Below are 12,320 nucleotides of genomic sequence, written 5' to 3'. Positions count from 1 at the left end.
TTACACCAAGGACTTTCTAGTCCTTTACTCTGACATGGGACAGTTCAATTGTAACCTAAAAGAATTTCACGAGTCAATGATATGAAATGTGTGGCTTTCATGTAGATGATGGGGGGATCATGTTTGTTACATCCACTAGTTGTAGCTGATTTGAGATTCTTGAACAAGCCTATAATTTGCAAAAATGTTTGCGTAACTATGTGAAGTGTATGATCAAACTTGGAATCATATATATGTCCACCATCATGGGTATAAATATTGGATGGCCTAGAAATGGAAGCTTTCTCAAAGATCAAAATCTGATCCCACATAAAGTAGTTACCTTTCTACATAGGGTGTTGAGAAAGAAAGACTAAAGATGGACCTAAATTTTAACACATATTTGTACATCTCTTTCTTTTTCCTTCCTTGAACTAATAATGAACAATACTACAGAATGCAAACAAGGTAATCTAACAAGGCAACCAAAGAGGGCATGCCCATTTCTGAAACACGAAATGATGCCAAAATGCTAAAATATACTAGTCAGAATATATATATATATATAAACTAAAGAATTCAAAGATGAGTGTATGATAGAGAAAGATAATAGCTAGTTGCTGACTTAATACTAAGTTTTAAAAGACACCGTAAGGTTCATAATCACAAAACTTAAATTCATAAGTTAGGTTTCAAAATGGATATGCATGTGGTTTTTTAGAGGTTGCAAGCATGGCAGCATGAGAAGCTTGGCCTTCCAGGAGCGCATTGTCTGTGCTCTCCTTCAAAGCATCCACACTGGTGGAATTCTTTGCAAGTCCTTCTACCACAGGTTCAAGCGCTACCTCAAATTGTTCATTCAACAGCTCCTTTTCTTTTTCAGCACGCGTCTTAGTATCGTCGGTTAACCATGCGAAGAAGGAGATAGGCCCGCTGAAATATAAAGAAATCGACTAATTCAATCATTGAAGGACGAGTCAAATGCATCCTTGCTAAGGTTAGCAACCTTCAGTGCATTAAGTGTATTTTGTTATACAGTTTATGTATTTCTCCTTCTAATAAGTGTATCTTATAAAATAACTCTTCATCGCACGTGTGTTTTACTAGTGTATAAATATATATATATGAGTTAAAATCTGAAAACTCTCTGTTGTTTACAAAAACTATCTACTAACCCCCTCAAATATGGAAATTATCATATTACTCCTTAATGTTTTTAAAATTCTATCATATCACCCTTTCCCGTAACTTTTCCATCATAAACTAACAGAACAAATTATGTGACATCGCTTGTTAGTTTTTATTGACCAAAATATCCTTGTAATGATGTAATGACCAAACTACCATTTCCAATACTTGCACGTGCCCTCAGTCTCTCTCTCTCTCCTTCTTCGCTGTCGCGTTGCGTTTATCTCATCGGAGAGGCTCTGTGGATTCCGGTGACCATAGCATTTATTGATTCCAAGAGCGACTTGTCATGTGTTTGTGTTGCTGTTATTGAATTTGGTCCGATTTTTTATCATTGAAAGTAATGAGCTTCAAAATCTCTTACTTTAAGCTTTCATCCTGGTAAGCAGTAATTCTTATAACCATCTATACATTGATAACTTAGGCGCTCTCATAAAATTAATCAGTCCATCGCGAAGGATTCAATCCAGCCTCGCTTGAAACTAGAAATCGAACCGATTCGATGTTGCCATGAATTGTTGTGATGTGAAGAGGTGTTTAACAATCGAATCATTAAATCCAATCGCTCTATTTTTGCTGTTTCGTGGTCCCTATTGTTCCGATCTGCTCCAGTGTCGATCAAAGTTATTACTATATAATTTGAGTTTCTCGATCCTCGGTGAATATATATATATATATATATATATATATATATATAATAATTATATTACTATAATTACTATAATTATATATATAATTACTATAATTATAATTATAATTACGATAATTATATATATACTCACCTGCTTATATATACTCACTGGTGGTGCTCTACACCGTCACTTATATATATATATATATAGGGAAAAGTGCAAAAAACCCCCTTCAACTATTGGGGTTTTGCAACTAACCCCCTTGAACTACAAAAAACCTCCCTGAACTATGATTTTATAGCAAGAAACCCCTTAAACTATTGATTTATTGCATTCCGGTAGGGGACTTGGTAGGAAGCATTAAAAGACAAATTTACCCTTATTTAAAACTACGTCGTTTTGAGAGTTATGCTATAAACCAATCAAAATATGCCAACCTTCTCTTTAGAAAAAGAAAAAAAGAAGAAAGAAAAAAAAGAACGGGCTAGTATCCACAGAAACCTTCATTCCCTATCCCTCTTCTCTGACGCCCACCGTCGTCGCAGCCATCATCTCCCTCCTTATACCGCCACCACATCTGAACCACAGCTGCCGCCACCACCTCTTAACCACGGCGAGTCCCGCCTCCTTTACATAGCCATATCCGCTGCCCCATGCGTCCACTGCCGCCAATTCCTCCAAGAACTCTGTAATGCCTCTGACATCCAAATCTTCATCACATCATCATCATCCGAGAACGAATCCCAAGATCCCCTAAAATTCAAACCCTTATCGTCAATCCTCCCCAACCCATTTGGCCCTTTTGATCTCTTAGTCTGCTTCTCAAGTTATATGATAATGGGTTATGGCTTTTGAGTGAAACTATTGATTCAAATCCTGGTAATTCTAGTAATTTGTGCATTGGGTTTTGCGAATTTTGATCTCTATTCGTGCTCGACTCGGCTGTGGAGAAATCGGCCGGTGGAGACAATGGTAGAGAGCTCGGATGGGGGAGCTCTGACTGGCGAGGTTGGTGGAGATGGACGACGGGCAAGAATCAGTTGGCTGTGGAGAATATATATATATACACACACATATATATATATGCACAGAGAGAAGAGAGATAGATTTAGGTTATCCCCATTATTTCAAGCAGTGTTGATGCGTTTTAGAGAGAGGAGGAGGGAGAGATGGTACAGGGTAACAGGGGAGGAAGATAAAGAACAATGATCTTTTTTTTTTTTTTTTTTTTTTTTTTGCTACGGTACAGATGCTCAAAAATCAACTGCCTTTGTTTGTAGTTTGAGTTTGAGAGATATTCTATCTAACAAGCCTTCCCTTGAAAAGCTTGCGCTCCAATTTTCTGAACCATTGAGACTTGGGAAGGACATTATGGCAAACTTGGATGTAGAAAGTGATGAATACCCACATTTGCTTGCATTATTTCAAGCACCTTTTGCACCCATTAATGGTCATCGTCCACATAGTCAAGACAAATAATCAAACACATACAGAACATTTCCAGGAAAGGGATAAGGTTCATTATGCCAAATCATTGAGGGATACCAGTGTGAATTTCAAAACAAAGCCCATGGAGTTCAAGAAGGTGCACTGGCCCTGTCATTAGAAACTCGTTGGTCTGTGAACAGTACAATGTTGGTCTGTAAATTGGGTATATGGTATCCTTTAGTACAAGGCACATAAGAAGAAGATGAACTCTGCTGATTTTGCTTCCATTGGCAAGTTTGGTGGCGTCGGTGGTATGAATTTCAAGCGTGATTGGTTATGAACTTACGCTTAGATCAAGAACAACAAATCAGATGTGGGTTCCGGTGAATTGGTTTTAACATGCGGCCGAACACTACGCAAACTTAAACGCAGGGCTCCGGCGATATATCCGACACCCTTTTGAACCCAGAACAATTGAACAAAATATGTATACACATAGAGACGATACATATATATATCATCTCTCTCTGTGTTTGTGTGTGTTTGTGTGTGTGTGTGTATATAAAGAGAGTGGGAATCAAGGTAATGTGTTGTTTGGGGTCATTTGTTATTTAAGCTGTTTCGGTGTTCGGATCTAACAACTAAAAAATAGACATTATTATCTTTTCATGTTTAAAGGGCACCATGGTCATTTAATTTTAAATTATGTGTCACGTGACCGTACATGGTCATTTACCGGTAAGATTCAACCGGCCAATTGCTGGAGGGGGCAATCTGTAACAAATTTGACAAGTTCAGGGGGTTTTATACATTATTTGTAGTTCAGGGGGTTGTTTGCACGTTTACTAATAATTCAGGGGTATTTTTTTGCACTTTTCCCATATATATATATATATATGCTGGATATATATCCTGGACGAAGGGGTGTGAAAAAAAAAAAACCAAAACAAAACAAAAAAAGTTTGCCAAACGACGTCGTTCATAGTTCATTTATGGTGAACCCTACAAAGGACATAACTGTCATTTTATAAAGAACACATTTAACTTTTAAATAACTATTAATATACTATCAAGGGCATTCTTGTCATTTCGCAGAAACTTAATGGTTCTGTGATAGAATGGGGGCAATGTGATAGTTTATGTTATATCAGGGGTTTTTTGAATACTCGAGGGGGTTAGTAGATAGTTTCGATAAACAATAGTGGGGTTTTCAGATATTAGCCATATATATATATATATATATATATATATATATATGGTAATATAGCAATGCCATACAGTTGGGCACACCCTAAGGTTCATAATCACAAAACTTCAATTCATAACTTGAGTTTTAGAATGGATATGCCAATGGCTTTTTAGATGCTGCTGCAAACATTGCAAACATGACAGTATAAGAAGATTGGCATTTCAGGAGCGCATTGTCTGTGCTCTTCTTCAAAGAATCCACACTGGTGGAATTCTTTGCAAGTCCTTCCACCACAGCTTTAAATGTTACCTCAAGCTATTTCTTCATCAGCTCCCTCTTTGTTTCAGCACGCTTCTCCGTATCGTCTGTGAAAAACAAATTATTCGACCAATTTGATCGCTAAACGACGAATCAATTGCATCCCTACTGAGGTTGGCAACCTTCAGGGCATTAACAGTAGCCTTCAGCCTTGCTTTTTCAAGCATATTAGAAGCGTAAACTCCTGCACAGAAAGATAATATCAATGTTAGCTGCTTGGTTTGATACTAAGTAGCAAAAGTAATCTTCAAAGATTCTAAAATCAATTTAATTAGCAGCACTTGTGATGCGGTTTGACGCACAAGTATCCGCGTTACTGAAAAGCAATTTTAGAGTCCCAAACCTGTACAGTGGAGATGATATGTTGGCTAATAGTGATGATAACTAATATCCAAGAATTAAGCCAAAGATGTAACAATTATAAATCCAGTATTTGCCAAATGGCTATTTCAGTTAGAAGATATACCAAGTTATCTAGAATTTAATAATATTAGTTAAGACTATAACCAAGAGAATTCACATACTCTCTTCCACATACAGATTTTCCCTATGTTCCAAGCCCCTCCGGTAACCGCAAGAATCGCTAGGAACCCACGACCAGTAATTTTTGATAGATTTGAGATTCTTTAATCATAAAATAAGGAGTCCAGATTTATTCTAAACAAGTAAACATCACGAATAAAAGAAAGAAAAAACTTACTTGAAACTGAAACCAAGTATCAATGTTTATAAAGGGTTACTTATTCCTGGAAGAGGTCATAAGCGGCAAATATCAGCCGGTCAGTATCTTATCTGGTGTTTCACATTAATTGATAACTACTACGTATTATGGTATATATTAGGACCTACTTGATTTATAGGTCAGAAAACAGAACACTATTTCAATGAAATTCAACATGTTAAGCCAACCACATTGGTAGCTGAATAAAACATTTTATCATTCAAATTCTTAGAGTAGGTTCATGGTGTTAGCTGCACAGAATACTAATTTCTCATATCCATTAATTGGATGTGAAAATTTGCACAAGTGACCTAGAATTTGCACAATAAAGCATTATTGTAACAAATTTCAGAAAAAAAAGGAAAATGCAATGATAGAGATACAAATCCACAAACGAAATTGACAAAAGCGTGAAAATCCTAATTAAACTATCAAATTCATTATGAATATAGCAAATATAGCAGTTCTAGACATTGAGACAAAAAAGGTAAATGCAAGGATATAAATAGAAATCCACAAACGGAATCATGAAAATCCTAATAGAAGTTCTAGACATTGAAATCCAAACCTTGACATTTGTCTAAATTTTTTGAAAGCAGAAGCGTCTTGAGACCGTCTATATAAAATAACTTTTCATCATGTGCCGCACGTGCATCATACATGTGTTTTACTAGAATTTATAAAAGTAGATTATGTTCAACTCCCATCTCCTTAGTGTTTATTACACTTAACTTCCCCTCTACTAATTAATTATTATAGTCACCCCTATATTTTAAATAATTACAATCAAGAAAAAAAAAATCACAACCGTCAATCTATTGTTTGTAGGGCTTTGCAATTGAAAAAATAAAAAAAAAAACCCTTTAAGGAACTTTGTATTGTACACTATATGTATTATGCATATATATGGATATAGTAAGTGTAGAGAAAAATTATTACGAAAACAGCCTCAAGACACGCCATGGGAGACTGTAAACTGCATAGAGCGATGGAGAGTAGGTAGTAGCATTAGCCGAGGGACGATCGACCTCAGCGGTGAGGATTGACGGGATTGCGCGAGAAAGGATGGGAGGAGGCTGCAGCGTGAATGCCCTAGTTAGAAATGATATACTACTATTTTAAACTTGGCAAAAGGCTTGAGATAAAAGTTTAAAATGAAACTTCTAGAGTCACTAGCTATGAAGCACGGACACCGACACGAGACACGGGTACGATACGATACGGACATAGCGAGGATACGGTAATAAAATAATAATATATATTTTTATTATATATAAAATTTTAATTTCTCTTAATTTTTAATGTACATTAATAGACATGATCCATTTAAATTATGTCCAATTCAAATTCTATTAAAATTCAAACAATAAATATGTAGTATATCTTTATATCCAATACTAGAATTTGTATCAATACTAGAATAGTTTTATTGTTGTAACTAAACACATTGAAAGAAGAGATGAGATTGTAATCAATCTTATCTCCCCGGTTCCCACGTTTGACTGATATTCTCTCTTCTAGCCAGACGCATCTACTCCGTCTCTCAACTTCCATCTTTCTTCTCCTCTACATATTCTCTAAAAATAGACAAACAAATTTTCACTCGAATAATTGAAGAGATTTCTTCTTTTATTCTGTCTTTGATTGATCTACACCAACTAGAGCATGATCAACAGGTTCTTCATCATCTCTTTGTTAATTTCACCTCTCTTTTCCAGTTTCTCTCTCATCCATTCCATTTTTTTTTTTTTTTTTTTTTTTTATAGCTTTTGGTTTGTTGTCTTTGATCAGTCCACCCAAAAAACACACATATATCTCTTCATCTTCTCTTTCTTTCAAACAACAATCTGAAATGCGGTGTCCTCTAGTGTACTAGCCGTGTCCTCTGGCGTGTCCCGGCCATATCTTATGGCGTGTTTGACTTGAAAAAATGAATAAAAAAATAGGACACAGGTAGAAGGGTGTCGGACACGTGTTTGAGGCTGGGATATGTATGTCCGTGTCGGACACGTGTCCGACACTGGTACGTCATCCCTACCACGCGTATCCATGCTTCATTGGCCATTAAGGATTAAAATACTTTGTTATATAGTAGTTTAATAAATAAAATATAGAGTGTGTACAGACACATATATAAATGTCAAAATGTCTATGTAGATTCTAAATTGAACCGAACCATAATTTTACGGTTACCTTAGTTTAGAATAGGGACCGCACTAAACCATTAACACAAATTGGACTGTTTCCGTTCCGCTTCGATTTGAATTTTTAATTTTATCAGATATTTATGTATTTCTTTTTCCAATAAGTGTATCATATAAAATAACTTTTTATCGCACGTGTGTGTATATATATATATATATGGTAATATAACAATGCCATTGAGTTGGGCACACCCTAAGATTCAGCTAGGCAGACCCTAAGGTTCATAATCACAAAACTTCAATTCATAACTTGGGTTTTAGAATAGATATGCTTATGGCTTTTTAAAGGCAGCATGAGAAGCTTGACATTTTAGGAGCGCATTGTCTGTGCTCTCCTTCAAAGAATGCACACTTGTGGAATTCTTTGCAAATCCTTCCACCAAATCATCCACACTAGTGGAATTTTTTACAAGTCCTTCCACCACAGGTTTAAATGCTACCTTAAGTTGTTTCTTCATCAGCTCCCCCTTTGTTTCAGTATGCTTCTCCGTATCATTGGTGAACTATGCACAGAGGAAGACAACCCCCGCTAAAAAACAAATTATTCGACCAATTTGATCGCTAAATGACGAGTCAATTGCATCCCTACTGAGGTTGGCAACCTTTTGGGCATTAATAGCAGCTTTTAGCCTTGCTTTTTCAAGCATGTTAGAAGTGCAAACTCCTGCACAGAAAGATAATATCAATGTTAGCCGCCTGGTTTGATACTAAGTAGCAAAAGTAATCTTCAAAGATTCTAAAATCAATTTAATTAGCAGCACTTGTGATGCGGTTCGACGCACAAGTATCAGCGTTACCGAAAAGCAATTTCAGAGTCTTAAACCTGTACAGTGGAGATGATATGTTGGCTAATAGTGATGATAACTAATATCCAAGAATTAAGCCAAAGATGTAACAATTATAAATCAAGTATTTGCCAAATGGCTATTTCAGTTAGAAGATATACCAAGTTATTTAGAATTTAATAATATTAGTTAAGACTATAAACAAAAGAATTCACCTACTCTCTTCCACATACAGATTTTCCCTATGTTCCAAGCCCCTCCGTTAACCGCAAGAATCACTAGGAACCCACGGCCAATCATTTTCACTAGATTTGAGATTATTTAATCATAAAATAAGGAGTCCAGATTTATTTTAAACAAGTAAACATCACGAATAGAAGAAAGAAAAAACTTGCTTGAAAATGAAACCAAGTATCAATGTTTATAGAGGGTTATTTATTACTGGAAGAGGCCATAAGTGGCAAATATCAGCCGGTCAGTATCTTATCTGGTGTTTCACACTAAGTGATAGCTACTACTTATTATGGTTTATATTAGGACCTACTTGATTTGTAGGTCAGAGAACAGAACATTTTTTCAATAAAATTCAACATGTTAAGCCAACCACATTGGTATCTGAATAAAGCATTTTATTATTAAAATTCTTAAAGTATGTCATGGTGTTAGTTGCACAGAATACAAATTTCTTACATCCATTAATTGGATGTGAAAATATGCACAAGTGACCTAAAAGTCCTTAAATTTGCACAATAAAGCATTATTGTATCAAATGTCAAAAAAAAAAAGAAAAAGAAAAATGCAAGGATACAAATACAAAGTTACAAACAAAATTGACAAAAGTATAAAAATCCTAATTAAACCATCAAATTCATTATGAATATAGCAGTCCTAGATATTGAGACAAAGAAGGTAAATGGAAGGATATAAACACAAATTCACAAACGAAATTATGAAAATCCTAATAGAAGTCCTAGACATTGAAATCCATATCTAGACATTTGTCTAAATTTTTTGAAAGCGGGAGCGTCTTTAGACCGCCTTTATAAAATAATTTTTCATCACGTGTCGCACGTGCATCGCATGTGTATTTTACTTGTATTTATAAAAGTAGATTATGTTAAACTCCCCTCTCCTTAGTGTTTATTACACTTAACTCCACTTTATTTATTAATTATTACACTCACCCCCTATATTTTAAATAAGGATAAATTACACTAACACCCCCTGAGGTTTGACAAAAGGACACTCAGATGAAAATTACCTGTTTTGGAGAAAATGACACCTCCTTGAAAAAATTCCATCCAAATAAGGTCTTAAATCATATGAAAAGACAAAATTACCCATTAATATTAAATTCAGATTTATTACAAAATATCATTACATGACAAAATGACACAATTGCCCCTCAAAATTTAGCACCATAAATTAGCGCCAAGTGGCACAAGATTAACAAACCGTAATCTAATCTTCTAACCATTGAACCACACACCAAATACCGTCTGCTTCTCTGTGTGTGCGAATCTTTCATTTCTTCCCTTCTCCATCTCTGCCTGAAACCCTAGTCACCATGATCATTTTGAAACCCTAGTTCTGGAGGCTGATTTCGCGATCTCGTCAAGACCAACCAGTATCTTTGTTCTGCTTTGGTCTCCACACATCTCGTGTTCTCTCTCAACACAATTTTCTTTCTTTCTCTCTCTCTCTCTCTATATATATATATATTAATTTATTCCTTTTTCCTAAATGATTTCAATCTATTCGTGTGGATATATATCTATATATCTTTATTCAGTTTTTCATTTTATTTGTAGGTTTGATGAGAAAATCTTCCATAACCTTGATGGATTTTGAAATCTTTTTGTTAATTTACTAAAATATTATGGGTTTTTTTTTTTTTTTTTTTTTTTTTTTTTTTTTACAAAAATTTTGTTCCTGATTTCTTTACTAAAATGGTGTTTCCTTTACAAAAAAATATTGTAAAGAAAATATGGTATTTTCTTTATGCGGTTTTGGTTTTCTTTAGAAAATGGGGTTTTCTAAATATGGGTTTTTTTCCGTAAGAAATCTTTGTTCCTGTTTCTAAATATGTGTTTTTTATTTTTATTTTTTGTAACGAAATCTTTGTTCTTGTTTTCTAAATATGGTTTTTTTTTTTTTTTAACCAAAATTTTGTCATTTTGAGAAATTGTGGCAGATTATCAAAAATGGCTTCGCCTAATGTTTCATCATCTCTGCCCGTTACACGGAATACCTTGAATCCACTTTCAACCAGCTTGTTCAACAATTTTAGAACTGCAGGAATTGTTGTGCACCCTCCTCTCAATGCCCAAGCCTTAAATATATATATATATATATATATATATATATATATATATATATATATATATTTCATATGTTTCAGAAGGGTAGTTTTGTCTAATTTATTGACTTGTAAAGTTAAAAAGGTTAACTAAATTGTCAAAGGGCAATTTGGCCAATTTTTCATGCCAGTTAGCTTTACGGGGTGTCTTTGTCCACTTTTCAATCTTTAAGGGGTGTCATTGTCTCAAAAATAGGTGACTTTCAACTGAGTGTCCTTTTGCTAAACCTCAGGGGGTGTTAGTGTACTTTACCCTTTAAATAATTACAATCAATGGAAAAAAAAATCAACGTCGATCGATTGTTTGTAGGGCTTCACAATTAAAATAAAAAAAAATCTTTCAGGAACTCTGTGTTGTACATTTTATGTATTATGCATATATACGGATATAACAAGTGTAGAGGAAAATTGTTACAAAAACAGCCTCAAGACACGCCATGGCAGACTGTAGAATGCAGAGAATGATGGAGAGAACGCAGCAGTATTGGCCCAGGGACGATCGACCTCGGCGAGTAAGGATCGACGGGACTGCGTGAGGAATGATGGGAGTAGGTTGCGGCATGAATGCCCTAGTTTGAAATGATATAGTACTACTTTAAACTTGGCAAAAGGCCTGAGATGAAAGATTAAAATGGAATTTCTAGAGTTACTAGGGGTTAAAATATTTTGTTATATAGTAGTATAATATATTAAATATAGTGTGTGTGTGTGTATATATATATACGACAAAATGTCCGTGTAAATTCTAAATCGAATCGAACCATCTTTTTACGGTTACATTAGTTCAAAATGGGCACTGCATTAAACCATTAAAAAAAATTGGACTATTGCTGGTCCGTTTCGATTTGCTTTTTTAATTTTATTAGATATTTATGTATTTCTCCTTCCAATAAGTGTATCTTATAAAATAACTCTTCATTGCACGTGCATCGCACGTGTGTTTTACTAATGTGTGTATATATATATATATGGTAATATAGCAATGCCATACAGCTGGGCACACCCTAAGGTTCATAATCACAAAACTTCAATTCATAACTTGAGTTTCAGAATGGATATGCATTTGACTTTTTAGAGGCTGCTGCAAACATTGCAAGCATGACAACATGAAAAACTTAGTATTTTAGGAGGGCATTGTTTGTGCTTTTCTTTAAAGAATCCACACTGGTGAAATTCTTTGTACGTCATTCCACCAAAGCATTCACACTGGTGGAATTCTTTGCTAGTCTTTCCACCACATGCTTAAATGCTATCTTAAATTGTTTCTTTATCAGCTCCCTCTCGGTTTCAGCACGCTTTTTTGTATCGTCAGTGAACCATGTATAGAGGGAGACATCCCGCTGAAAAACAAATTATTTGACCAATTCAATCATTAAACGACGAGTCAATTGCATCCCTGCTGAGGTCGACAATCTTTAGGGCATTAACAACAGCCTTCAGCCTTACTTTTTCAAGTATATTAGAAGCGTAAACTCCTGCATAGAAAGAGAATATCAATGTTGGCTGTCTAGTTTGAT

The sequence above is a fragment of the Cornus florida genome, unplaced genomic scaffold (genome assembly GCF_030987335.1).
Source record: "Cornus florida cultivar Cherokee Brave unplaced genomic scaffold, ASM3098733v1 CherokeeBrave_3.0.0_Hap2_Chr04, whole genome shotgun sequence".
NCBI classification, from domain to species: domain Eukaryota; kingdom Viridiplantae; phylum Streptophyta; class Magnoliopsida; order Cornales; family Cornaceae; genus Cornus; species Cornus florida.
This window is presented reverse-complemented; position numbering follows the sequence as displayed.